Raw genomic sequence first — 16,803 nt, 5'->3', positions numbered from 1 at the left:
TTATCTGAGCAGAACAAAAATTATCACTGAGTGCTCAGACAAGCAGAAGACAACTACCCACAATGCTTTACCCACATGCAGAATGAAGAGGCAATGCCCCAACTCCTCTACAAAAACAAATCTCTGCATGGAGACTTGGCAGAGTTGGAATCAGAATTTATGACTTAAGGCAAAGACTCTGCTTTTATGGTGGCATGAATTTGAATCAAGATTTTTTAAGCACCAAAGTGGTGCAGTATATCATATGAATTTTGAGAATGTTTTTCAAAATATAGACTGTAGATGAGGAGGGTGACCAAGTTAGATGGATTCAGTGGTGTGAATAACTATTGGTGTGTGTTGTGTAACTATTGTGTATTACTGTTTTAAATCAGGGCATTTTAGTGCATCAGATGTATCAGCACCTCCCTACCAATCTAATACAAAACAAATTATTTCAATTATTAATGTCTTTATGTTCAATTCTGTTCCATAATTAAGGGATAACATGCTGAAAATACAGAGTACAAACAGACATGAGCAACAAACTCCAGTTTATCACAACATGACCTATAGACATCACAGAACTACAGATAGAATTGACTGTAGATGCCTTTTCAGGATTTCTGGAGTCATTAAGAATCCTTTTTCCATCCTACACAATCAAGAGAATGAGATTAGCATATTTATGTACTTTACAGGCAGATGTGGACTAAATTAGGTGGTTTCCGTGATGATATGTTAATTTAAATCATCTTCAACCTGCCTGCTGGGAGGAACACAATCATATTCAACACACATGTTCACAGACAGACACCAACACACACCTAGCCAGCTGTACTCACACCCTCCGCAACATGAATACTGAACGTGCAAGCAGGATGAAACTATACAACACCTGATCCTGTTCTCCTCTCATAATTGTTGGTGCACCTGTGTTGTTCCAAAACATCCCAGAATTTAAATGATAAATAAACCATCACACTTCTTAACAATTCAACAGCTTTTGTGTGAAGTGTGAAGCATATCTTGGTTAAAGTGACACATCACACCTGGCTGATTTTTATTATTATTATTATTTTGTTATTGCAATTTTTCTTCTTGTAAATAGGGTAGGCATTAATAAGCTTTGCTTCTGCCTTGCCCTTTCGCCCATATTGATTATGAAATTTTGACTTGTTTGTGTATGTTAATGTTTTGTGGAATGGACGAATAAATCAATCAATCAATCAATCAATGTAAATCATATGAACTATCCAACTATTCCGACTTATTTTTCAATATTTGTGATGGAGTTATCACCGACTGAAATTCATTTCAGTCAGATTTGCCGTCCACAGAGAGTCAGAATTGAAACAGTCTTTCATTTTCATTGGCTTCAAGGAGCAGCCTACTTTATTTATCAGAAGTTAAGTAGGGTCAAAAGTCCCAGCCCCTTTCCTCAGACTGCTCTCTGAAGCCACGCCTTCACCTTTCCGTGGACGAAGGTCTAGACTCTGATCCGCGTGCCAGAGGAGGGAGAGAGGCAGAGAGATGGCAGCTTGATTGGGCGTAGGCAGAACTAGACATGAAGGCATCTAATTGGTTTTTCCTTTTCTGAGTGAAAAGCATGGATTGGTCAGAGTTTGGTCAGTCCTGCAGCTGCAACAGAGGTCTGATTATTTCCGTTCCTTTTTCTGAATTCATAATGTATTGGGATAGAAAGACCATTTCACGCAGTATAACAAAACGTGTTTCTGAACATGATTACCAACTATAACTTTAAAGGGGTAGTTCAACATTTTGGCAAATTGGCCATAATCGCTATAGTCATAGCAGTAGGTTCGTTAGAACGGCGGAGGAGCTGCTCAGAGCTACGCTATGGAGGCTAATGGGATTTCTTGGTTTCCCTCATCAAATACACAATCCAACAACTCCAAAACGCTCTGGTGGACAAGTTGTGACCTGCACATTCACCACGCTATGAGATAATAATGGAACGTTACGAGGCAGAGTTGTTTTAGAGGTAAATTCATGCAAAACCGCTGATGCGCGTTCCTGTCAGGGACAGTTTTTCAGCAAGCAGTCTCTGTATTTACCTCGAAAACAACTCTGTCTGGTAACGTTCTGATATTATCTCATAGCGTGGTGAATGTGCAGGTTACAACTTGTCCACCTGAGCGTTTTGGAGTTGTTGGATTGTGTATTTGATGAGTTTGAAGAGGGAAACCAAGAAATCCCATTAGCCTCTGTAGCGTAGCTCTGAGCAGCTCGCGGCTCTGCTCCGCCGTTCTAAAAATAGCTTACACCAACAAATAAAGGTAGCCTAATAAACCTACTGCTATGACTGTTGAACTATCCCTTTAAGTGTGTATCTGACTCCCAGCAGTACAGTGGCTCTGCCTGCCCTGATACAGAGGTTATAAGTTGCACTCTGTGAATGTGTTGATTGCGGCTTGTTGAGAGGTTCGGCCATCGATGTGGCCATGTAGCAATAATAGCAAAGCTTACAAGTAGCTTCTTTAAAGCTAAAAATAGAAGTAACAACTCCTCTCAGGAGCAGGGTCGTGTGCTTGGTGGTCAAGTGACGTAGTTGGAAAGCGAGAGAGTGGTGTAGTAACTTCTTCTTCTAACCATCTTCTCGTCTCTGGGGGCTGACCTCTCTGTAAGCCACAGCATGCCAGGGGCAGCAGAGGCTAACAGCTAACCTCGAGTTCATCCTGTCATCACAACTTCTCTTGTGAGCAGCTTCTCTTCTCCGCCTCTCTTCTTTCATCTTTATTCCTTTATGTTGAAGCTCTTGTGTGAGCCACTCGCTGCAGCAGCAGAGCACCTTGATGCAGCTGTCACCTGCTGCTGCACTCGCTGCTCCCGATAAAAGAGCGACAGCTGAATGGATTTGAAGTAAATATAAATCTGAACATCCAGTCTGGATATAATGGTTGTTGTCTGGTGGTGTGCACTACAGACCTGACTTAACTAAAGGTTTGTGTATGGAAAAACGTGTGCAAACTTGATATCGCTGGTAAACAAATGTGCATTGACGTGATTTGGCACATGCGATACGATTTATACTGTAAGCCAGGTAAATTGCAGTGATTGTGTCTGTGTTTAGTGCATTTGTGCACAGATTTCTGCTGTTACTGCAGCAGGAGGAACCAGAGGCACAATGAAAGACCACATACTGTAGAGAACAGGTTTTTCTCAATCATGTTCACAATTTTTTGTGTGTGTTTTGGATCTGAGTACATCAGGCCCTGTGTGTGTGACTGTGTGTGTGTGTACATCCATCTGTAAGGAAAGGTTGTGTTTAGTGTCAGTAGTAAATTACTCTGCTGTGACAAAGAAATTCAAGGGCACAGATGCCTTCCAGGAAGTGTTTCAAACAGCAACTCCTTCAACCTGAATAACCATATGGGTTGTTTCTCTCCTGAAATATCTCCCCCAGCGCCTGTGGGTGCAGGGGGTGCAACAACAACAAACTCAAACACAGCATTGCAGACTGAGAGCAGTGTACCCTCGGTGGCTTTAGACATTATATCTACTTTGGCAGCTTTTGGAAAAGATCAATATTGAATTACTGCCTGCGTTTATAGAGTTTCAGGTAGATACTCTAGATAAGGAAATCTTTACTCAACATTGGACAATCTTTGTTGTCATGGCAACAACACAGCATCACACAGCTCTGGAAAAAAATAAAGAGACCACTCCAAAATGTTCTTAATGAATCAGCTTCTCTACGTGTATGGCAGCCATCGATTCCAGTGTCTGTTGAACTCCAACACAAGCACACCTCACTCTACTTAGCTGATCACCTGAACCAAATCATATTTAATGTGGGAGAAAGATTATAAATACATTTTAAAAAAACACTGCTGCGATTAAAAATTTGGATTATTCCACCAATTTTGATTTCTAAACTCTTCCTAAGTTTAAAAAGTAGTGTTGAGTTGTTTTAAAGTGAATATGAACTTGTTTTATTTGCATTATACAAGGTCTGAAAACACCAGAGTGTTTTTTGTTATTTTGACCTGTTGCCATTTTCTGCTAGCCTCGTAAACCAGCCACTCCCGGAAATGCAATTCATTTCATTTCTGAGGGAGAATCTGGCCTCATTCCCGCTGTAAGCGTTTGGCCTGAAACCCTCAGAAGGCCGAGCCAATCAGCGTCGCCGCTGTGATTGACACAGCACGTTGGCCAATCAGGGACCGACTGGTGCAAAGCCCCGTCACTACACCAACTTTCTGATTGGCTGAATGGGGTTGTCTGTCAACGCTACTACTCCCGCCCACCCCAAACGCTTACGGGGGGAATGAGGCCAGACTCTCCCGAGAAATGAAATGAAATGCATTTCCGTGAGAGGCTGGTTTACGAGGCTAATTTTCTTCAAATAACTGCTCTAAATGACAATATTTTTATTTCCAATTTGGGAGAAATTTTGTCAGTATAGAATGAAACAGAAGTGTTCATTTTACTCAAACACATACCTAGTAAAACCAGAGGAACTGATCACGTTGTGGACGTTGCTTCTCTGCACTTTCCCCTTTGCTCCCTGTTGTTGTGATTACTACAACAACAAGATGTCTCCAAACAACAGAGACAGACGACCTATTGTCTGTGGGGTGCTGGCTTCACTATCTCTGTTTACTGATAAAACTCTTAACGTATTATTTTATTCATGAAGACATCTTCAGTGTAAACAAACCGTGCTCCTCTTCATCTCCACCGTGGCCTCTTTTATGCTCCTCTCTCCTCCTCCTCCTCCTCCTCCTCCCCCTCTGAGCATTCATTTAAGCACTTCCCCCTCCTCCCACTCCCACATGCCTTTTGGATTTTTCAGCAGCTGGCGATACAGTACGTTTCCTCCCCATCTCGCTCGTAGCAGCACGTACATTATTCAAAACAGCAGCCCCCTAAATAGAACCCGAGGGGATTCACCTCACTGATGCCCTCAGCGTCCCCTGAAGCCCCCTCACCAGCACTCTCCCCCATCCAGGCTATCTTGAGCTCACTTTAAATCTTTAATAGCCTGATGATCATTTTTCTCAACACTATGGGTAATGGGGTTGGGGGGGGGGGGGGGGGGTGACTGGGGGTTCAAAAAGACACAGAGAGGGGTTGTCATTAGAGAAATCGTGACAATCAGAGGAGGGAGGAGCTCACTGCCATCTTGACGCACATATTGGAAAATCTCAGCAGGATGCCCAGTGCGATCACTATCATTTCCTCTGTGTGTGTACTGTACTGGGTGCTGGCAGGCAATGGTTAGTCAGCGTGTATGTTTTCTCAAATGCACTTTTGCCGTTTGAATTTATAAGTATGTGACAAGGTCTCTGCTTGTATATCAGCACCAGGGATGGGGGGTGTGGTGGGTTGGGGAGGTTGTTTGAGCCCAGACGGATGCCTCTACACCCACCTCCTACTGCTTGCTGGTTATTTATAACCAAGCAACAGCAATATAACAGTAGGTTGGGAGGCTGGCGTGGGTGTTGGGGACCTGACTATCATGTCAGCAATGTTTCTGGCTTAATGATAAGCTCTTATTGTCTTGACTGTGGGATCCGAGCAGATGTGTATTGAAATTTCCATTTACAGACTATAATCTTTTGAGTTGAAGGAGAGTGAAGGAGAGCGGGCGGAGGCGGTGGATAAAGAGGGATGAGAGGGAAAAGGAAGATGACTCTGAAAGCCTGAGGTTTTCAGACTTTTTAAAAAAAAGTAGAAGTAAGAAATGAAGCATGTTTTTCACTGAGACCAAGGTGAAACAGATGACTGCAATGTTATTACCATCTCATCTCTATACAAACCATTAGAATATTAAAGCCCCCATGTGGTGAATTAGTCGCCCAGTAGTGGTCGATAACAATCAATGCTGATACCCTTCATCAACTCATTTGAAACACTGTCATATGGGAAATCCTTCTAAGATGCTGATCTAAATCTAAACCTTGTGAACAGATGGATTTAAGCTGCCATGTTAACACCGTAAACAGTCCTTCAGTGGCTCAGTCTATATAATTTTATTTATTAAAGGGATACGCCAACATTTTTTTTTTACGTGTCTTGCCTCACTCCCGAGTCCATGTCAAGCAGATAGACACCATCCTTTCGACTGTGCGTGCAGTAACAAGGGAGATAGAGCCCGTATCGCCCGTAATTAGCTTAGCTCAAATGCTGGAAGTGTATCGGTAGTGGTAGCCTGCCTCCACCTAAAGTCATCAGAAACACTCTAACAACTCTAAACGGACCGATCTTCATCTCAGAGCTGACAAAACTCTCCGGTAAGGCATCTTGAGCAGTCAAATGCCGGTAACAGGACGAGATCTGTCAAGCAAAGACGGTTTATTTTGGTTCAAGCTAGCTACATTGAGGGTAGGTTAGCTTCCTATTTCAAAGTAAAAGCACTTCTGTATGTAAAGGACAACGAGGGTTTTATTTTGTGAAAGTAACCGGAAGTGCGTTGGTCACAACAGCTAGCTTGAGTAGCTCCGAATTTGTCCAAACAAAATTGTAAACAGCTGGTATTTAGACAAATTAACGACACACTGCTGATCTAAACGGCTACTTTCTCGCCTAAAAATGTTTGAAATGTCAATAAAGTGATATATTTACAGAGTTTAGAGCTAAAATGAAATCAGCTTCTGACTGCTGATTTCGGCTCAGGTTGCAGGCAGGCTAACACTACCTATGCACTTCCAGCATTTGAACTAAGCTAATAGCGGTGCGCCAGCTCTGCCCGTATCTCCCTTGTTACTGCATGCACAGTCGAAAGGATGGTGTCTATCTGCTCGTCATCGACTCGGGAGTGAGGCAAGACACGAAAAAAAATGTTGGCGTGTCACTTTAAAATTAATTCATTTCAGATTATTTTCTCCACCCCACTGGCTTTAAGCAAAGTTAATTTGGTTTTACAGGTTGTCCATTAAAGCCTGTTTGTATGTGGTACCTGAAATCTCTTCATTCCCTTCATTCATTCAAATGAATGAGCTCTACCAATGGCTGAAATACCTGCACTTTTGGTGTCCTAGTGGCATCACCATTCAAAGCAACACTAGTGCTGAGGCTGCAGTGCACAGTATAATGCAGCTAATATTTATATGCAACTCACAGGATGCAGTGTGTCAGGCCCCATTGTGATGGCTAGTGGTTAGAGAATTCAAATGTGAGGGGGGTACGGTGATTTTCATAGTTCCTGTATAGTAGGCCTACATCTCAGTGATGGTTGTTGAAGAAAGGAAAGGGAAAAAATAATGATAAATAACATGCATATTAGACTTTTGTTCTCTGTAATCCTGTCCCACATCCTGCAGAGTGAAGAGACTCATGACAGTCAGTACAGTCCATTAGCTGGTGTGTAAGTAGCGTACAAGTTCTAGTGCCAGACCATCTTGGCTTGTTTCTCTTTAGTTCTTCATCATAGGTGATGTGCAGTATCAGCTATAAGGAGGTACTGGAACTTAACACTCTCTGTTTCTGGCCTAAAACTAAGCCTTTTTGTCTAAGAAGGAACTGCCAAGAGAGGACTTCTGCCTGTTGAGCAAAATTTTGTCTGTCTAAGAGGAAATTACAGATGCCTTAAAAATGTATTTGTAAAGAAAATACATAACATTTTCCTTCTGTGCATTCTTAAACCTAAACTACTTCCACTGTGGTTGTTGTTGTTTGATTTCTTGTCCAGAATCCCACACAAAAGCACCATGCCATAAATGAAATTACTACAATATTCCAAATTAGTATTTGGTTCATTTCACATCCCAGTGACTTATACCAGGGTTGCTTGATTAAAATGTAATTGAAATCACAATATGGAAAAGTACAATATTCATATTGCAAGAGCTGCAAAAGGTAAAATGTGTTGTTGGTCATTGTCAGCAAGTGTTAGTGGTGCTACAGAGACGTACTGGTGAGGTTGGTGTGTGCTGACAAAGAGCTGCTTATCTAATCCATAATGCACTGGACCCCTCCTCATAATTCCCACCACCACTTTTGTGATTCTCATCTGCTTTCGTTGTCGTGGCTACCTGGTTACTCCCTTGATACTCTGGCAGACAGTCAGAGCTTATACCATCCTGTGGATAGCTGTGTAATGAGAACTGACCCTAACACAGATAGGTTGTCATAGCCACATATTGTTCACCACAGTCTTTTTTCTCTGGCTGTCTGTCCTCGTCTCCATCTCCCCCCCACCATCACCTCCAAACAACCCCCCCCCCCCCTTTCCTGCTCTCGCGAATGTATCTGTGAGGATTATGCAGCCGTCACATTTCGCCCTGCACCCTTACTGTGGGAGGTCAACGGCGACTTTATTAAAACATGGGTGTCTATTAATCTGCAGTCCAAATCACACTGAGAGGGAGTGGGAGGAGGTAGAGAGTGTGAAAGAAAATCTAATTGAGAAAAGAATGAGAGAACAGAGAACGGGGCGGTTAGGAGAGAATAGGAAAGAAAGGACAGTGGAGTAAAATGAAAGGCACTGAGGTCAGTACGTGCTGTCGTATGCAAGTATGACGAAATCTGTACATTTGCCTTGACACTTTGTGCTGCACAACATAAATATTATTTTCTTCTTTTCATTCTTTCCTCCCTGATTGAATCACTTTGTGCATACAATTTTATAATTCATATGAACAAATTAATTAACACGCTCGCAACTGCTTTGCTTTAAACTCATTACTGAGTTTAAACTCCTGAGCGACTTCCAAATGTTTTCCTCTCTTAGATAATTGAATTCACTTGATTTCACAGCTTCATGAGATTTACTGAAGTTAACATTTTGCGGGAATCTGATTTATTGTGTTTATTTTAGCCAAATAAAAAGCTGAATGACCAAGGCACTGACATCACTGGATGAGACTGTTGGTCAGCAACTACCATAACTATTGTAGCTGTGTTGTCATCACTTAAGCGGAGAAGTATTAAAGACGGTGTCAAAGATTTGTCTTGACACTGCAGTGGTTTCATACTGTATGCTTTGTTTACAGTAAAACAACAATGTTATTTGTGGACTTAATAGACAAGATGAAGAGACATTTTATGGAGGAAATTCCACTTTTCATAGCATTACTTCTCAAGTCACAGCTACAGATAACATGTGTTCCTCTAACCTTCAAACCACAGCAATAGTTTGGTTTCCACTCTGACACACACACTGTTCACAAAGGCTGATGTCATGTTGTTAAGCTAATGTAGCTACAGTTCATAACAGGAGCTGGGTGCTCACAACAACAGTCAACTGTATTGTGATTGGTTGCTTGAGGGAGGTTAAAATCCAGCTGCAGATCAAAGTCTTCATCCTAGAACAAATGTGTTTTGATGGAAAATATGATTGTGGAGCTTGTGGTGCAACAAAAATTTCCGTTCTTATGGACAATAAAGGTTTACCTTATCTTACTGTAATAGTGGTTGTTGAATGCTGAGCTGTAATCAACCAAGTCTCACAGATGTATTCCTTTTCCGAGGGGTCTCTGTGTTGTCTATATGCAGACTGGGGTAGTCCAAGGTGTCAAGAGAGAAGGCTTATAGCTGCCTGAGCCTCTGGTATTATTAATTACATGTTTTGGGAACTTGTGGTGTCTGACTATATATTTTTAATAGTTTTTCTTGTCTAAATATAGCTCTGACATAGTGAAGCCTGCTCTGTTCCCTGTCTGTGCCCTGCCTGTTTAATCAGCAACAGACGGTTGATGTCAGGCTGTCAGCTGCCACTTAAAGTGAGGGCAGGAAGGCCAATCTGCCATAATGACTGTTTGATGATGAGCCCATTTAATTATCATTAGCCTGAACACCCATCCCCAGTCCCTTTATGGGACCCACTGAAGTATTAAGACAGGTTTCCCTGGGAAATGCTGGGAACAGTCAGAGAGGAGATGACAGAAAAGAAGGAACAAAAGAAAATGAAATAAAATGAAAATAAAAAGACGGGAAGGTGAGGTCAAAAGAAAAGGACGGTGATAGGGGAAGGAAGAGGAGAAGGGATGAGAGGAGAAGAGGAGAGGAGACAAAAGAAGGAGAAAGGGGAGAGAGGAAAGAAGGAAGGAGTGATTGGAAGTGAGTTGGGAGGAAATAAAAGAGGATACGGTGAATAAAAAAGAAGAGTAGAGCACCAATGAATGGAAAATATATAAGGGGAGGAAAGAAGAGGAGTGTAAGTGAGGGAGGGAAGATGAGATGAGAGAGAGCTGGAAAAAGAGAATAAAATGATGAGAGAAAGGAGACAAGAGAAGATGTAGCTAGGTGGACAAAGTAGAGGAGAGGAAAAAAAGGAAAGACAGGTGGGTAGAGAGATGAAGGAAGGGGGGACTTGGTCCAGAGTATAGGGCAGCACTAAAGGAAATAAAAATGAGAGGATAGAAAAGAGACTTAAAGTGGTGAGGAAGGTGGAGACGGATGATGACGTGTGTGAAGAGGCCACAAGAGGAAAACTTAGTCTGACTGTAACAATTAGGCTGATTAACTAACTACAGCCGTTCACCTTCATAACTCACATGATTTGCTCTGCTTTCTGACCTGCCAGGGAGGATAAACACACAGAACACCTACAGACATGAACCCAGCCACACACACACACGTATGAAGAACCATTTAACCTCTGTGTCTTCTGTGTATAATTAGAAGTGATCTGGAGCTCAAGAGTGTTAATGATGGTTTGATTTTTACCGGGGGGGTGGGGGGGTTGTTGGCTAATATCTGGTGTGAGTCCTAAGCTAATGGAGTTGCCCTACCAGATGGTTCAAGATGGCGGCGGCTCATGGCGACACTCTCCCTCTTAGCTAATTGAGTGCGCTAGCCTGTCACTCACCACCTTCTGTTTACACATGCTGCAGCGGCTGCATCTCTGTTTACGGCACAATAGTGTCTTACGGCATGTTGCGGAAAGTGAAGTTGAGCATTTGGGCTTAGGTATCGGATTGGACGGACTATAGTTGGTTTTTTTCGATGGTCGATCCTGAGTTATCGTATCGAGCCACCCCTAGTAAAACCTGCTTCAAAAATCATTGGTTCACCACTGAATGGACATCTACACCACCCACTGCAAGATCAAGGCTCTACACATCCCGGGACTCTTATGACCCAGCACACACCCTGTTTGCATACCTCCCTTCAGGCAAGAATCTGAGAAGCATCAAGGCACCAGTCGCCTCAAGGATAGCTTCTGTCCACAGGCTGCTTTACAGTAGCACTTATTGTGATGAGGGTAGAAGAGGTGTCTGGCACATTGATTTTCATTGCATTGACCATACAGTACCTTTAAAGGTACACTGTGTAGGAATTACTCCCATCTAGTGTTGCGGTTGTATATCGCAAGCAACTCAATCGTATTTTTCATGCTGCATTCACGTGAAATTGGGCAGACGGACGACAACCGCTGCACGTAACGGCATAAACAAGCCTCTATGTAAACAAGTGGTCCGTCAGCACGAGGCAAAACAATACACGTGACAATATGTTGTCATGGTGATGTCGTATTGTTTACCTGACCCACGTTTTACCGGCTTTCTCTCGACTTCTGTGACTAAAATGACATCTGGTTTGTTACCGACGGCCGTCTGCCCGACTGTACGTGAATGCAGCATCAGTGTAACGCTCCGTTCCTCCTCACTGCGTTACCGTGGTGACTTTTCACAGACGCCACCTCGACCTGAGCCGACAGCTCCGTTGTCTCCGGTGAGTTTCCGTGGTTTCCTACCGTCACGCTGCCACTTAACGTAAAAACATGGCGACACGACATGGCAGCAGCACCGAGCTTACCCGCTCCATGTAGATATGAATGATATGAACGGCTAATTCAGAGCTGAAAGGAACACTTCACTTTGTTGATGGGGGGGGATTACTGATTAATGAAAAACATACTTTTGAACGAAATAATCGATTTTTGTGAATAAATAACAGAAGAAGTTACACAATGTCCCTTCATGTACAGATGTTACTGGTTCAAATTTGCGGGGTTTGTCCTGCACTGCAGGATCGCGTGATCGCGTGACTTTTCACCACAACTGTTTTCCTCTAGGTGGCAGCACCGTACTAAATACTGCTCAGACGTTTTGGGGACAATGCTGACAGCCTGATAGCCGCGATTAGGAGTGGCGCTGTTCATGATACAGAATACAAGAGGATGAAAGGAGAACTAGCTGCAGACAGTAAATAATATAGTAGCCTAGTTTTTCAATGACAAAATGTAACGACGGCAGCTACAGTAGACTATAGCCCACGTCTCACTCTCTTTTTTCGGTCATCTGTCTCGTCATCTCCAAAATGTGTTTTTAAAATGAGCCAACTACAGTACTGTGCAGTAGTGCCGCAGATTTCTCACTCCGCACCTTGTTTGAGAGTGCAGCTGGATGATTTCTTGTGAATGAACGGGTCTGTGTCACTTTGGGGCTGGGCGATAAAACATAGGATAAATAACTTCCCCTCGATAGAAGACGCGGCCGATACAAAGTGACACCGTCAGCCATGCAGCCGGCCTGGACTTTTTATTTTTAATTATGAAGGATCATCTGCGCAAGGCAAAGATGATAGCATCAACAAAACACGGCGTAACACACGCGGCTGTATGGGACAGGCTTTTATTTAATTCAGAACAAACCGCTTAGCAAAAATGGAAAATATAGTCTATAATAATTAATTGATCTGTTGTTTGGCCACTGTTTGAAAATAACCCGAATTATGAGCAAATAATCTGATCCAGAACAGCAGTCATAATCAGACTTCTTCTAAATAAACCTAAACATTAAATAACTGGGTCAGGTCGGACCATGGGGTTATTTTTTCTCTTCTTCTTCACAGGAGAAGAGGAGGCTATGTGCAAAGTACCACATTAACATCTCTATTCATATAACGCCCATCGAAACAGCTGATTTACATGTCGGCCGTTAAGGCAAGGCAAGGCAAGGCAATTTTATTTGTATAGCCCGTTTTTACAAACAGTTTGTCTCAAAGGGCTTCACATGGCATCGTAGCAACATCCTCTGTCCTTAGACCCTCACATCGACTGAGGAAAAACTCCATGGAAACCCTTTTAACAGGGAAAAACAGGAGAAACCTCAGGGTGAGCAACAGAGGAGGGATCCCTCACCCAGGACGGACAGACGTGCAATAGATGTTGTTACAGACAAGAAAACAGTTTACAGTTTGTCACAGAATGTGCGGAATATGGAAATGTTAACACATGGCGATTGGCCATTCACGCGGCTTTGTTCTTGGTTTCGGCCAATCAGCTTATAAGCACATGGCTAATTATCAGCTTTCAACCAATCGCACTGTTTTAATGTGTGTGTGTGAAAGTTATTTTCTTTAGTTCATTTTCGTTTCTTTTGGATTTTTTTTACAACAATGTATCAATATAATATTGTTTTCGTTTCATTTCGTTATAAAAATCAATCCCTTTTCTTTGAAACAATGAGATTGAGCAGCTAAAACTCAATAAACTCAACCATGGCTTGTCTTATTGTTAATCTGAACGCACATGTATAAAGGGCAGAGTCAAGGCAGCAGATAAATCACAAAACATCAACGCGTCCGTGAGCGCAGCGCACCTCCTCTTCTCCTGTGAAGAAGAAGAGAAAAAATAACCCCATGGTCCGACCTGACCCAGTTATTTAATGTTTAGGTTTATTTAGAAGAAGTCTGATTATGACTGCTGTTCTGGATCAGATTATTTGCTCATAATTCGGGTTATTTTCAAACAGTGGCCAAACAACAGATCAATTAATTATTATAGACTATATTTTCCATTTTTGCTAAGCGGTTTGTTCTGAATTAAATAAAAGCCTGTCCCATACAGCCGCGTGTGTTACGCCGTGTTTTGTTGATGCTATCATCTTTGCCTGGCGCAGATGATCCTTCATAATTAAAAATAAAAAGTCCAGGCCGGCTGCATGGCTGACGGTGTCACTTTGTATCGGCCGCGTCTTCTATCGAGGGGAAGTTATTTATCCTATGTTTTATCGCCCAGCCCCAAAGTGACACAGACCCGTTCATTCACAAGAAATCATCCAGCTGCACTCTCAAACAAGGTGCGGAGTGAGAAATCTGCGGCACTACTGCACAGTACTGTAGTTGGCTCATTTTAAAAACACATTTTGGAGATGACGAGACAGATGACCGAAAAAAGAGAGTGAGACGTGGGCTATAGTCTACTGTAGCTGCCGTCGTTACATTTTGTCATTGAAAAACTAGGCTACTATATTATTTACTGTCTGCAGCTAGTTCTCCTTTCATCCTCTTGTATTCTGTATCATGAACAGCGCCACTCCTAATCGCGGCGATATGTGATACATAATCATCAAGTCATAAAGCAAGACAGGCTTTATCATATTACAATAGTTTCTGTGATTTAGGCAGTGTATACAGTAGTTAGTTCTAGTTTAATAGCCTAGAGTTTAAGCTGTGGATTACTGCACAGATCACTGAGTCATCCGCCTGTCGTCCTCCGTTCTCACAGATGCCACCTGGCGGTTGTTTTGGCACATTGAGGCTTTTCATTAAAACCTCTTGTCTCGCCAAAGAAAAAAAATGCATGAGTCTTGTGCCGTCTCGCGTGGACCACGCGTGAAGTCCGCAAATTTGAACCAGTAACATCTGTATATGACAATAAACTATAACTAACTAACTAAGAGAAGCTTTGTGTTATTTCAGGACAGTTAAGTGTCAAAGTCCAGAGAAGTAACACGCTGTACCAGGATTGTCTTTTAGGAAAGGTGACAGCTTTAAGCAACTTGCAAGGTCTTTATTGGATTTGACGTTTACAAAACTCATCAGAGCCTGGATCATGGAAACACATCCAACATTGTCAAAAGCACTCGCTCTTATTAACTGATGGGCCGCCATAAGGTTCACTTTGGCTTTAAAAGACATTCAAGAAAATTGGATTGCCTATTTTGGACTTCAGGCAACTGAATCAGCATCAGCCAAACAAGCCCCAAAACATACTAATGCAAATCCATGTGAACAGGTGTGGGTAGAAGACAAAAAGAAGAGATTGCCAGCTGCCTGAGAGCTGGCAGTCTGTCGCAAACATTTCCTGAGACAAGCTGCTGTAGTCTTTTTCTATTACAGTTATGTTTTACCAGTACAGTACACACAGCACAGTGTACACATAAGGCCTCACTAAGATAACATGTACTTGGAACAATAGCTGGGGTTGTACAGAGCATGATAATCCATTCATGATTACACACTTCTGCGTCATGAACTCTATTCAAACACACGATCCCACTCACAGTGGGCTCCCTGCTGTGGCTATCCGCCACATGAACACTTACCTGAACTCCTTTTGTTGGGTACGCAATTCACCTCACATACAGTTATATATACAGTGTACAGACAGATGACCCATGAAAGGAAAAACCTAAAATGAAGTACAGTATCTTTGTAGGTCATGTTACACCTTAAACCTTAAAGCCCCAGTATCCTGTTACATGCAGCGTCTGTTGTCTGTCTGACGTCTGCTCGATTTCACGTGAATGCAACATCAAGAATACGTTCAGATATGTAACCGCACCGCTAGATGGGGGGAATTCCTACATATTATACCTTTAAGAATAGTTTCCGCTATTCATGACACAAGTCAGCTTTACACACAAATATAATGTATTCATCCATTCATCTCAAGAAATAATAAAAAAAAAGAAATCATCTTCAGTCACCAATTCTCTAGTTAAAGCAGAAGTGAGTGATATATTTGTGTTAATATAAGTCTTAAATAGTTATATCTTCCGACAGCAATCACTTACATAGAGTGTTTGGTCTGAATCACGGGTCTCTCAGTCCCTCTGCTCTGCTCTGAGCCGAAGAGAAAACATTTATCGTATCCTACAGTTTTTATCCAATGAGGAGAGAGAACGGCATGCAGGGCTGTGTGTGCAGCCAAGGAACGCCGTGAATGTGGTGACGTAGCGACGAGGACTGTTATGGTGCGTTCAAGGAAACTCGTATTTTTCCGACCGTGAAGTGGTACCAGTTCGATCTGGTACGAGTTCACCGGTCGGAAGTTACGAGTGGCCGTTATAGTGACTTTCACCGGTAAAACAGGTCGGAAAAACACGAGTGGGTTGCCTGGAACGCTACAAAGTCGTAAGTTGTGACTTGAAGCTGTAATTTACGATTTCAAAAGCCTGCCTGGAACGCAGCATTAGCGAAAACGACCGGATCACTCACTTCTGCTTTAAGCTGCATGTAACCATCAAAATCTATTTGCTACACTGTTTTAGTGTTTTGGTGAGATCTGTGCTTGTTGCAACAGACCTGCAGGGGGCTCAGTCTGACAGCTAATAGCAGAAATGCATCACAAGCAAGTTGATGCTTCAAATCTCAGGTTTTAAAGCACTATGATAATTAAACATGGTCTGCTGCCAAAGTGACATGTCAGAAGACATGGCTGCTAAGGAGTGTGTGCTAAGTACACTGTAAGAAACAAGTTACTTTGAGGATTGAGCCAGACCAGTCAGATAGGAGTCTGTGGGAAACTTATTTTGCTACACAGTACACACCATCTGCCTGGTTAAAACAGAACAAATGACCTGTTAGAACTATACGTGTATGAGCCTCGAGCGTGTGCTCACGCCACAGGTCTCCTGCTCGTACACGGGCCAAGGTTTTATACCTGCTTGTTACCATTGATTCCCAGTAATCCAGTAATGTAGCTGACTGAAGTGGAGCCCCCAAGGCTTTGCAGCATGTCAGCCCATCCCTGGGTGTGCTGCGCCCCACACAGGACCATCTATCTCTTCTCTAATGCAAGACGTCAGCCAGAGCAGCAGTGTTTTGTTTACAGTTTTTACAGGGAAGAGCTAAACCTTGAGAAACACTGTGTACAGTCTATTATCGTTTTTATCCTGAGGCTTG

General features: G+C 42.6%; 1 protein-coding gene across 1 annotated transcript in view; it reads left to right on the top strand.

The window, feature by feature from the left end:
- Positions 1–16,803, top strand: part of sorcs2 (sortilin-related VPS10 domain containing receptor 2) — a gene marked incomplete at both ends in the record, with an annotated part of 304,429 nt that overhangs the window by 221,102 nt on the left and 66,524 nt on the right. The window lies entirely within an intron of this gene.

Source organism: Trachurus trachurus (assembly GCF_905171665.1).
Source record: "Trachurus trachurus genome assembly, chromosome: 18".
Taxonomy (NCBI): Eukaryota; Metazoa; Chordata; class Actinopteri; order Carangiformes; family Carangidae; genus Trachurus; species Trachurus trachurus.
The sequence above is the reverse complement of the archived record's forward strand: the minus strand, read 5'-3'. Positions and strand labels throughout refer to the sequence as shown.